The 10390-nt window shown below is 39.5% G+C and overlaps 1 non-coding gene across 1 annotated transcript; it reads left to right on the top strand.

The window, feature by feature from the left end:
• The first annotated feature begins 1671 nt into the window (after positions 1-1671).
• Positions 1672-1800, top strand: LOC114900158. The gene has a single exon (XR_003794775.1). It is a non-coding gene; the product is annotated as a small nucleolar RNA SNORA18 (small nucleolar RNA).
• The last annotated feature ends 8590 nt before the right edge of the window (positions 1801-10390 follow it).

Raw genomic sequence — 10390 nt, 5'->3', positions numbered from 1 at the left:
TCACAGGGCATAATAATGTCCTCAAGGTTCTTCTACGTTGTAACGTGTGTCAAAGTTTCCTTCCTTTTTAAGATGGAATAATATTCCACTGTATGTATAGATCACATTTTGTTTATCCTTTCTTCTGTCAATGGATACTTGGGTTTCTTCCGTCTCTTGGCTATTGAGAATAGTGCTGCTGTGAACATGGGTGTACAAATATCCCTTTGAGACTCTGCTTTCAATTCTTTTGAATATATACCCAGAAGTGGGATTACTGGATCGTATGGCACTTCTATTTTCAATTTTTTGAGGAACTGCCATACCATCCATAGTGGCTGTGCCATTTAAAAACTCAGTAATTTTTGAACAAGGGATCCTGCACTGCCATTGTACTAGAAGCATGAGTTATATAGCTAGTTCTGCCTGGATGTTCCCACTTCCTACCTGGTCTAAGTCACCCATAATTCCTTTAGATTATTGCCAACAGCCCCCTAACTGGTATCTCTGCCCCATGTAATCTCAACATGGGATCCAATTATTCTTTTAAAACATAAATTAGATCTTGTCATTCTTCTCCATAATCTCCCATCTCAGGACCCCATGTGATCTGCCCCCTCCCTCCATCACCTCCCTGACTTCATATTCTATTTCTCTCCCTCAGTCACTCCTCCTCAACCGTGCTGAACTCTTTGGGTGGTCCTTTAACTTCCTATGCCCATTGCTTCCTCTGCCTAGAAAGATCTTCTTCAGATGTCTTCATGGCCCAGTTTCTTACCTCCTTTACTCTAAGAACATCTCAGTAAATTCTTCCCTGACCACTTTATTTAAAATTACAACCTCACCCCTTTGCCAACACTCTATCCCTCTTCTGTGCTTCATTTGTCTCCATCATTTTTTATTATCAGCTGACATGCAATATGTTTTATGATCTATTTTGTTCATTATCTGTGTCTTCCCCCATTAGAATGTAAGCTTCATGACGTCAGGGATTTTTCTCTGTTTTGGTCACTGCTGTCTCCCCAGAGATTAGAACTGTGTGTGACATGTAGGAACTCAGTATTTGTTGCATGGATGGATGAACGAGATAGTCTTAGTGCAATAATTTTTACAACCTGGTTGTATTAGAAGTCTCACTGTTAGAATATCAACTGAATTGGAGATTATGAAATGCTAAGGAACTTATTAAGGCTGCATCTAAAGTATCAGGTTTTAGTCAAAGTCAGTGTGTTAGTCTAAGTTCTCCAGATAAATAGAACCAATTGGATGTGTATATAAATATAGACTTATTAAAAGGAATTGGCTCACATGATTAGGAAGGCTGAGAAGGTCCCAAGATCTACATGGTGAGCAGGAGACTCAGGAGAACCAATGGTGAAGTTCTAGCCCACAGGCTCGAGACATAGGAAGAGCTGATCTTTTGGTTTGAGCCTGAAGGTAAGAAAAAGCCAATGTCCCAGCTTGAAGGCAGTCAGTAGGAGGACTCCTCCCTTACTTGCAGGAGGGTCAGCTAGTTTGTTCTGTTCAAGCCTTCAGCTGATTGGAGGAGGCCCACTGACATTAAGGATGACAATCTGTTTTACTCAGTCTACTGACTCAAATGTTAATCTCATCCAAAAACACCCTCACAGACACACTCACAATAATGTTTGACCAGATGTCTGGGCACCTGGAAGCTCAGTGAATTTGACATATAAAATTAACCATCAGGGATTTTTCTGTAAACCTACATTATTGGAAATGCCTCATAGATTAACTGTGTGGTTTCCTTTACTCGTAGAATTATCTGTTAGATCTGTGGGAAAGAACTACAAGACAGAGCTGCCAAGTAAACTATGAAAAACCTAACAGTCAAGCTTTTTATCTTAGGTATTGGCATATCCCAGTGATCTGTACTGTTCTAGAGTGTGATGGCTTAGGAGTGAATATGATTTGAACCTAATACACTTTTAGAGGGTGTCAAATTCAGAACCAGGCAGATCCATCTTCTGACCCTAAACATGGTCCTAAAGTAAATCGCTTGAGGAAATTGGATCCCAAAGATTACAGGTGGGGAATTTTGAAGTGTGTCCATATTTCACTGGAGATCAAAGAAGCCTAACTAAAAGAATTGTGGGCTGACTTACATGATAACTTCTTTTTGAAAGGGCTATTTTATCTTGAAGATTATGAGTTTGGAGGAACTAAGGCGATTGGCAGTGGAAAGAATCAGAACATGTGAAATTCCTTAAAAATTTGTTGACTTAAATAATTTTGTCTGTGTTACACATAATTAAAAAAAACCTTTAAAAAAATTAACCATCGTAATCAGACTTCAAATTCAGAAAATATTGGGTATAGTGATTTCACTATATTTCTTTAAAGGATTGACTGTAGGCAGTCTACTCAAAACAATAGAGGCTGCTACTGTTTTAGATATTCGGGAACTGGTAAACCTTTAAGGGTTATAAGTGACAGATGATAAGATTAAAAAAAAAATTTCCTTGCATCAGTTAAATCAAGTAATTAGAATTTGACCTTCTTCCTGAAACTAACTGTGGTTATGTCTTTAGCTCCTCCAGTTTAAAGGTATTATAACTTTCCTGAACAGGAGGAATGTTTTTCTTGTCTTATTTATGGAGAACGTTTGGAAGTAGGGTGCTTGTTTATTCCAGATCAGTGGGCAAGGCAGTAGAAAAAAAATCACCCTAGCTTCTCCTTTGTCTTTCACTTACTGTAGCTCTAATGTCTGGATTAGTGACCCTAGAATATTCCCTGTTCCATGCAGTAAACAGAATTCAAAACCATTTACACACCAGGTCAACAAGATACGATTGTTTATCTCAGATACCGGAGCACTTATTGCAAACACGGAGCGTGGGATCTGAGAAGGCCACAGCTACGTGTGAGTTTCTGCGTGATTCAGACACAGAGGGTCTTAACTTCTGTAACGATACACAAAAACAAATAAACAAAAGAAAGCCCTCAAGTTCATATCTGGAAGTCAGTGTCATCGTTTCAGTAAGTCCCCGCTCACGTGACATCTCTTGCTTAATTGCCCTTTAAACTGTTTTATGGCTTTATAGCAGCTCGTAAAAGATGATTTTCAAATATGACAGGCACTGAAAGGCTGAAGGGGAGAGTTATCCAGGAACTGTAATCACTACATCTGTAGCTGCTCCCCTAAGAGCTCAGCCTTCCCAGGAAAGGGAGAGGGACAGTGGAGAGCAGAGCGCCATGGGGCGATACTCGGGAAGAAGCTTCCGTTTAATCCTCATGTGTGTTGTGAGCACCCTCCTTTTCGTGATGGAGCTGGTGACCTCCCACATAGGCAACTCCCTCTCATTGGCCTCCGATTCTTTTGCCGTCCTTTCCCACTTGGTCTCCATGATCATTGGTCTTTTTGGCGTAAGGGCCAGCAGTATAAAACAGCACCGGAACAGCACGTTTGGCTTTCTTCGGGCAGATGTTGTGGGAGCATTTGGCAACTCCATTTTTGCTGTGGCCCTGATGTTCAACATCCTGGTTGAAGCTGTCAAAAGGTATATTGATCCCCAGAAGACAGAGGCTCCACTGCTGATTCTCAGTGCTGGAGTCATAGGGCTGCTCTTCAATGTTCTTAACTATGTCATCTTCTTGGACTGCTGTTACTGCGTGGCACCAGGGCCCCAGGGAGACGCTGAAACAGGTAAACGGCTCCTCAGATGTTGTAGTTTGGTCAGAGTCCTGGCAGGTGCTATCTTAGGGGGCCCCTGGGGGTGCTATGGAGAGGGCCCCCATTCATTTGATCACCCTCTCGTCCCCTGGACTTTACTAAAGGTCTTTCTCCAAAGAGTCGCTTTCAGTCCAAAGTTCCTTATGAGCTGGGTGGCAGCTGGGGGTCTTTTTTAGTCACAGGGAATGAAAAAATATGCAGACAGGCAGACAGGGGGAAAGGCACTAAACTGTGGCCATAGAGGGAGCACTTTGAAAGTGGAGGCGCCATTGAAAGCAGTCTGCTTTAATTAGTGACTCATTTTTGTTTACCCAGACATGACACGACTATGTTTGAATTTAAAAATAATATTTCAATGTCCCCTAAAAATATGTTCAAAAAATATTGGGGTACATAACCAGCTCACATGGAACAAAGGAGCAAACAATTGGTTAGGCAGATCAACTCTTAGGAATATATTCAAGGAATGTGATGTAAAAGGGAGAGAAAAAATAAAGAAGATGATCTAGTAAACTTAGCTCTTTTTTCTGAATGGAAATATTTGTATTTATTTATTGTAGACATCTGTCCTGTTTGAGAAAAAGGAAAGCTTATTTACATGTGAATCTTTAGGAGGGACTTAAGAGTGGGTACAAAACTGATTGGGTCATCCATTCAAAAGATTGAGTTAAATCTTGGAAGAGAAAAATAAATCAAAAAAATATAAATCCAAAAGATAAATTATCAGATGGAACCATGTTTCTTCAGTGCCACAAAAGGAATTTTAAAAATATATGTTAAAAGCTTCTTGCAGAGCGCTTCCCTGGTGGCGCAGTGGTTGAGAGTCCGCCTGCCAATGCAGGGGACACGGGTTCGTGCCCGGTCCGGGAAGATCCCACGTGCCGCGGAGAGGCTGGGCCCGTGAGCCATGGCCGCTGAGCCTGTGCGTCCGGAGCCTGTGCCCCGCAGCGGGAGAGGCCACAACAGTGAGAGGCCCGTGTACCGCAAAAAAAAAGAAAAAAAGCTTCTTGCAGAAGAGCAATTCCCAGTGCTTTTTAAGGAGTCGTATAGCATGAACAGACCAGGTCCAAATCATGGTTCTCCTACAGGGCAGCTGTCAAATTACTTCACCTGGCTGTTTACCCACCTGTAATGTGGACTCAGTAAGGACTCAATGGGAATCTAAGTGTTTAGCACTTAATAGGCACTTGGTATAGACTAGTTATTGTTTTTTTAAAGAAACCACAATGCAAGGCTTTGAATTATGTGATCACCCAGTATCACTGAATTCTAATTGCTTATCTGGATTTTAAGAAATTTAAAGATTTTTCTTATTTGATGCTAAAAAGTTTTCTCTTACTAGTCAAGGCATCATATAACTCAGCCCAGGGACCTCAGAGTAAGAGTTTGCATCTTTTATTTTATTCCTGCTGTCTTTCCTGCCATTGTAAACTTTCTCAGCTGGGAGCAGTCCTTTATTCTATCTTGGTCTAAGTTTTCCTATTGGTAGAATGTATGTTATGAGAATCCCTACAGTATGTGTTAAGTATAAAAGGGAACAGACAAGAAACTAGAGTCTGTATCTTTATTTGATTTAATGAATCAGTTAGGACCTCGTCTTTTGTAAAAGGCAATAATTAGTTAACTTGAGATTTTATGCCTTGTTTACATTAGTCATCATGCAAAAATTTCTCCTTGAGGTTCCAGATCATAAAATTCACATATTTGATACAAGAAAAAAATATTTACTGCTAAGTATAAGTTTAAGGCAAGGAAGCTGATCAAACCCATGGTTAGTATTGACAATGGTAGTGTCACCATTACTAAACTTGTGTTTTTAGTTCTAATTTTGTCTTTACTCTAGACATATGATATTTACCTGCATATAGCAAAAGCAATTTAGGCAAAGAGTTTGACCAATGCAAAAATTGGTAGACAGCCATAGTTCTTTTTTTTATAAATTGAATTATTATCAGGTAAATCTTAGTTCAGCCCTTGTTTGGGAAGCAGTGCTTTCCAATGTTTCTGTCCATGCTCAGATAACAAGAGTCTTAAAGACAAATATTTCACCCTGACCACGTGGGTTTCTACTGTCTTAATTCCAGATTATCTGTCTTCTCTTGAAGTGTTTGATGCTGTATAGTGTTCTACTTTAAATAATTGTAATGATAGGTACTATATACACATATAGATAATGCTTTAAGATTTATGTTCTATGTTTAAATTATTATTTTAGGTACTATACACACATCGCTAATGCTTTAAGGTCCATGTTCTTATGTTAAAATTATTATTTTGGCAGCTTTTGTATTGCTGAATTCTTTTATTAGAAATTTTAGAAATCTTCTATTTCTATTTAGAAATCTTTAGAAATTTTAGAAATTCTTCTATTAGAAATTTAGAAATCCTCCAAGTGATTTTAGGATAGCTGCTTAGCTTCTTAGCATTTATGTCTCGAGTTATGTATTTATCGCTTTCACTAAAATATACATTTTGATATCCTTCCCATCACCAAAATAAGCTTAAAGAGTAAATATTTGGCTTAGATACATCTTACTTATTGACATTAACCCAACTATCTCCTAGTGTAAGAAAAAATGTGATTAATCCATACATATTGATTTAAACCAGGAGGTGTAAAATATGAAGAAAAAATGGTTCTTGATTTCAAAAGATTCAACCCAAATTTAGGATAAAGATTTTCTATATATCTAAATTTTAGCTCAAAGCATTTTGAAGTACCTAAAAACTAAAGAACCGTGGTACCTCCTGATTTAGTGATCAGAATCAAATAATCCATCACTTTTTTTGGTGGGATCTGTGGCCAAAGAGAATGTTTTACTTAGCAAGCCTTTAGTCTCTCCCGGTTCTATGGGTCTTTTACATGTTTTGCTTTGTCTGGTGTAGGAATTGACACGAGTTATATTTTATGTCTGAGATCACAGAAGAGTAGGAAATAAGACCACTAATTTATTTTAAATATTAGCAAAACAGACTGTATGTACTGTAAAGACTTTAAACCTCTCTAGGACTCATGGAGTGAGATACTTTGAAGAATCAGACAGAGGGAGGCAGAAATTTAAAAAATCACCTGGGAGAAAAGAATGTCTGGAAGATTTAGTTGAGACAGGGAGTCTGGAAGCCTTAGATCAGTAGCTAGCCAGTGGGTGTTCATCTCCGACAGGAAAAGGCGATGGTGGAGCAGATTTGGCTAAAGTAAAAAGCAAAATGAAAAAAGTAAAAATTGCAAGCACAAAAGAAAAAAGCAAACAAAATAGGTTTAAAGTCCAAAATTTGGATGGCTATATGTGTGAGTGTATTTGGGGGAAGAGAGTTATAAATGTGTTTGGGGAAGAGGAGGAGAGGTGAAAACAACATGTCGATTCAGATCCTAGGAAATACGGGGCATCCACTACCTTCTTTCTCTAGATTTAGGGACAAAACTTGCTTTGTTTGCATTTTTCCTACTCCTTGTTTACTTTATTAAATTTACCTTGACTTTCACATTATCTTTTCTGTTTGCATTTTCTTTTTGATTATTTTTCAGGCTTGAGTTTTCTTTAAAATTTAATGGACAGAACTCTCTTTGCCCTTGACTTGCATTTGAACAAATACTGTGCTGTACATTGGCTTTTATTTTAAACCAAAGGTAATTTCGTGCACCTCTGTCCTGGATAGGCTTGCCGTGTACAACAATTTAGATCTAAAACATCTGTTTGTATTTAAAAAACTTTTTAACAAAATACCTTTCCTGTGTATTTATTTATGTTCATTTTGTTTGGGTTCCAAACTGTTTTCTTTCCCTCTCCCTCCCTGTCTTTCTCTTTCTCTCTCTCTCACCACCTTTGTGGCATTACATTTCCCCAGCCAACCTACTAGAGGCAGTGCCAGCCCAGTAATCAGCCAAGTTTTTTGCTGGGGTGGCTTTTAACAGGCTTCTGATTAGCTGCTCTCACAAGCTTCTCGTTGACTCAGTGCTGTAGCCTAATGGGAATATTTTACACGGACAGTCCTGTAGACACTGAAAGTAACTCGTTTTCCTTTTAGAGCAGATTTTATCTAGAGACAAGCAAAGTAGGCAGGGATCCGAGGGTTTAGGAGAGGCAAGGTTGGGGGTGGTGGTGGGGGAATTGGCTGCCTCTCTCCCGGCGGCAAGTCGCGGAGTAAGTCAGAGATCAGAAACTTCACAAGTGAAGGCGGCTTTTCAAACCAGAAAGGGGAAGAAGGCTTTCTAGATCTTGGTTCCCTGAGTACTCTTTCTACTTCAGAGGCAGGATTGCAATGATTGGGCGTTTGCAATAATTATTAAACAGTTTTAGGAAGTATGATGCTTCATTCCCAGAAGCTGTTACTTTCTTGTTTGTCCATATTTGACACTCACTGTTGTTTTCCAAGCGTTTTGAACAGTTCAGTTCCACAGGGGCACTCAGTGGTAAGTATACACACACCCACCACAGATCACAGCATCTATTCCAGAGCAGGTGCTCTTATGTCTCTTTCTGTACGTGCATGCCAGCTTGCGTACCGCCTCACCTCTCTTGCTGCCCAGGGACCGGGTTCTGGGTCAGTTATAGGGAACGAGTAAGAAAGATTAAAGGAAGACTGAAAAATATGTGCCGTTTCATGTTTTTTAAAAAATATAATAATTAATTTTTTTTTTTTTCTGGCTGCTTTGGGTCTTCATTGCTGCGTGCAGGCTTTCTCTAGTTGCAGTGAGTGGGGGTTACTCTTTGTTGTGGTGCACGGGCTTCTCACTGCGGTGGCTTCTCTGGTTGCGGAGCATGGGCTCTAGGCGCAGGGGCTTCAGTAGTTGTGGCTCGCGGGCTCTAGGTGCAGGGGCTTCAGTAGCTGTGGCTCGCGGGCTCTAGAGCACAGGCTCAGTAGTTGTGGCGCACGGGCTTAGTTGCTCAGCGGCATGTGGGATTTTCCTGAACCAGGGATCGAACCTTTGTCCCCTGCACTGGCAGGCGGATTCTTAACCACTGTGCCACCAGAGAAGCCCCTGTTTCGTGTTTGTGAAATAAATTCAACCGAAATAAAAAAAGGAAGATAAAGAAACCAGTTCCCTGTTCTCAGCCATATTTTTCTAATATGCAGAGGCCACTCTGACACCTGAGTTAAATCTTAATGAAAACCAAGTCTTTCTTGACATCTGTGAGTTGTCAGGTGCTGTGAAAGTCTAGGGAGAATAATCACAGCAGCATATCACATACATTTGGAGCATTATATGTTTTGTGAAATGATTAGTGAGAAAGAATACTTGCTATTTCTACTTTTTCAGATAAGAAAACAGAAACAGAGTCAGGACCACAATCATGCAGCGAGTTAATGGTAGAGGACAAAGACTTAGAAGATTGAATTATAAAACCTACTCTGCTTGACCAAAGAAAGAAAAAAAAAATCATGGACAGTGAAAACTTATTTGGAAATAATCACAAAATTGCATGTCAAAAAGTGCAAATTAATACACCACAAATTGATCCTAATTCCACTAGCTAAATGACCTCCAGAAAGTTACTTCAACTTACTAAACCTCAGTTTCTTGATCTGTAAAGTGGGGAATTATCTATCTCCTAAGGATGTTGTGAGGATGAAAGGATATAGCATGTATAAACTGCTCAACATGACACTTGGTGGTGGTGGTTGGTAGTGAGTGTCCAAGGGCTGAAGGGACAAGGAAAAAGGAAATGTTAGTAAGATCCCTCTGTGGACAGGTCCTTGCCTACTTCACATCCACGGACTGGCAGCTGACCTCATCCCGGGCCAACACACACAACGGTTTGCTGTTAGTCATACGTATGGTCCATACAGATCCGTCGCCATTCCTGGAACACCTCACAAAACACATGTCTTCCTGATGACAGGTTAGTAGCATCTTTAGTGGGGTGAACCAGCTGGAGCAGGGACTGTAACTGGAAAATACAGGTTCTGGAACTTCTTCCCTCTTTCACTGGGTCTGACCCTGCAGAAGACACTTAATCATATGAGCCTCATCTCAGGTATCATTACACCTATTTTAAAGAATCTCCATGCTTTTCTTTTGATAAATAATAATACCTTCACGATGCATTATTTTTCTAAGGGCTCTCGTAAATGTTACATTCCTCATCTTCAGTGCTCAAGATAGCACTTTGTAGAAGGGCGTTACTTGTATTTTTCAGCTGTTAAAGATTATATATTTTAAACGGTTGTAATGGTATTAACATGTCAACATATCACTCATTAAAATAATGCAGATGTAGCTCGTATTTCCAAGTCACATATTTACCAGTTACGAATGAAGAAACCGAGACATGAAGTGTTTTATAGTTAACCCAAAACTGATGTTAGAACCAAGACTTTGCATTTCCACACCTCTTTTCTGCCATAAGATGGTTTGCCTTTTAAACGTTCTCCTGCAGTTCTGCCTAGTTAGATATTCCTATTTTCCTTACTGAGAGGCTTAATTTTCCAGGAAAGTGGGGTAAAAGTAAGCTTATTATTTTTTTTTCTTTTGGTCAGATGCTTACAAGATATAAAGAATATATTTGTTATTTTTTGCCTCCTCCTTGCTCTTTTGTGGAGACATTAGTCATTGAGATTTATATAAAACATTTTGTATAACTCCCTCTGATGATTATGACATAGACTAGTTTTGTCATCATTTTTTATAAGAGGCAATGATATCTAGAGACTCCTTTTTCTTAGAAGAATGTCTTCCAACATCTGTGTCCTGCTATTTATTGTCTACATCTGAGA

This window comes from Monodon monoceros, unplaced genomic scaffold (genome assembly GCF_005190385.1).
Source record: "Monodon monoceros isolate NGI ecotype Baffin Bay Population unplaced genomic scaffold, NGI_Narwhal_1 Super_Scaffold_18, whole genome shotgun sequence".
Lineage (NCBI taxonomy): Eukaryota > Metazoa > Chordata > Mammalia > Artiodactyla > Monodontidae > Monodon > Monodon monoceros.
Note: the sequence above shows the minus strand (reverse complement) of the source record. Positions and strands in the feature narration are given on the sequence as shown.